The sequence below is a fragment of the Babylonia areolata genome, chromosome 12 (genome assembly GCF_041734735.1).
Source record: "Babylonia areolata isolate BAREFJ2019XMU chromosome 12, ASM4173473v1, whole genome shotgun sequence".
In the NCBI taxonomy this organism is placed as follows: domain Eukaryota; kingdom Metazoa; phylum Mollusca; class Gastropoda; order Neogastropoda; family Buccinidae; genus Babylonia; species Babylonia areolata.
The window spans coordinates 14,987,421-14,989,920 of NC_134887.1; the positions used below are offsets into that span (position 1 = coordinate 14,987,421).

Genomic DNA, 2,500 nt, shown 5'->3' on the forward strand with positions numbered 1-2,500 from the left:
ACACGACACACAACACACTGCACACTGCACACTGCACACAACACACTGCACACAACACACACTGCACACAACACACAATACACTGCACACAACACACTGCACACACAACACACTGCACACAACACACTGCACACAACACACGACACACTGCACACGACACACAACACACTGCACACAACACACTGCACACTGCACACAACACACTGCACACAACACACTGCACACTGCACACAACACACTGCACACAACACACTGCACACAACACACAACACACGACACACAATACACTGCACACAACACACAACACACTGCACACAACACACTGCACACTGCACACCGCACACAACACACAACACACTGCACACAACACACTGCACACAACACACAACACACTGCACACAACACACGACACACAACACACTGCACACAATACACAACACACTGCACACAACACACACCACACGTCACACAACACACACCACACGTCACACAACACACAACACACGTCACACAATACACAACACACACAACACACTGCACCGTCACCACCATCATGATGATGATGTTGATGATGATGTTGATGATGGTGGTGTTGATGGCCTAGAGGTAACGCGTCCGCCTATGAAGCGAGAGAATCTGAGCGCGCTGGTTCGAATCACGGCTCAGCCGTTGATGTTTTCTCTCCCCCTCCACTTGACCTTGAGTGGTGGTCTGGACGCTAGTCATTCGGATGAAACGATAAACCGAGGTCCTGTGTGCAGCATGCACTTAGCGCACGTAAAAGAACCCACGGCAACGAAAAGGTTGTTCCTGGCAAAAATTTGTAGAAAAATCCACTTCCATAGGAAAAAACAAACAGAACTGCACACAGGAAAAAAAAAAAAAAAAAAAAAAGGGGGGGGGGGGGGGGGGGGGGGGGGCCGGGGGCGCTGTAGTGTGGCGACGCGCTCTCCCTGGGGGGAACAGCACAAATTTCACATAGAGAAATTTGTTGTGATAAAAAGAAAGACAAATACAAATACAAAATGAAGATGGTGGTCGCGGTGATGGCGACGATAACGACAACAACAACAACGACGACGACAACGACGACGACGACGATGATGATGATGATGACATTGCTTCTACAACTACCCACTCTCTCTCTCTCTCTCTCTCTCTCTCTCTCTCTGTTTGCGTCTGTGTGTGTGCGTGCTTACGGAGTGTGTGCTTTGGTGGTTTTGTGTGTGCAGAAATGGCGTGGGATGCCTGTTTACGCGAGCTGACAATTACTCACGTGTGTTTGTGTGTGAGAGAGGGGAGAGAGAGGGGAGAGAGAGAGAGAGAGAGAGAGAGAGAGTTGTAGAAGCAATATAATAACCATAATATAAAATAATATAATTAATATAATATAATATGATGTGTGTGTGTGTGTGTGTGTGTGTGTGGAGGTGTTGAGGTGTGGTGCGTGTGTGCGTGCGTGCGTGAACATGTTCGTGCTTTTTCACCTGTCTTCCTATTTAATAATGTTTGCTTTAGCTGCCTGCGCGTGCTTGCTGCGCAATTAATTGATGGGATTTACTACCACCCCTACCACCCCTCCACCCCACCCCCACCCCGGCCAATACAAGACAAGACAAGACAAGACAAGACAAATCAAGGGAAAAATCTCCAATGCCAGGAACGTGGGGTATAACGCGTGTAATGCATTTGGGAAAACCCAGAGAAATTATGTTCCGTTCTTGAAGAAATGTGCACAATGTTGGTTTGGAAATTATCCCAATATTCGTTTGATTTGCAAAGGATGGTGCTCTACCTTGCATGTTAGACTCTCTCTCTCTCTCTCTCTCTCTCTCTCTCTCTCTCTCTCTCTCTCTCTCTCTCTCTCTCTTTCTGTGAGGCGATCAATGATATGATGGCCTTGTACCTGGATTTTTAGATACTCTTTTTATTTTCCTTAGGATTTCAGATTTTCCCAGTTGTACACCGCTCGTTGTTGTTGCGCTACCAGCAAGCCTGTCAGCTCGATCGTTTCCCTTAACACCTGCAAGTCCAGGGCAGTATGACCATGTAAGTTTTGGAATCTGAACGTTGCACATAGCCTCATGCCACTCTGGGCTCCCCATTCAGTTTCAACTCTTTTTTTTTCTGTAGGAGACAAGATTAATCTTTAGAACCAAAAAGACTGACAATATCACTTATCTTCTGCATTCTCTTCACTGGTTACCAGTTTCTGCCCGCATTCAGTACAAAGTTGCAATTCTCACCTCCAACTCCATTTTGGGTGCTGCTCCTCAGTATGTGAGAGAATTGATTCAAACCTACACACCCCGTCGACAACTCAGATCATCTTCCGCTTCACGGCGGCGACTTGCTCCTCGTGTTAAAACCCGATCCTCCGGTGATTCTTCCTTTTCTTATACAGCTCCAGATGTCTGGAATAGTTTACCTCACGATCTTCGCCACTCTCCTTCATTTCAATCTTTCGAAACTGGTCTGAAAACACAGGCATTGCCTTCTT

General features: G+C 46.8%; 1 protein-coding gene across 1 annotated transcript in view; it reads right to left on the bottom strand.

Annotated features, from left to right (window-relative positions):
• Positions 1-2,500, bottom strand: part of LOC143287841 (ATP-binding cassette sub-family B member 6-like) — a 42,964-nt gene that overhangs the window by 29,540 nt on the left and 10,924 nt on the right. The window lies entirely within an intron of this gene.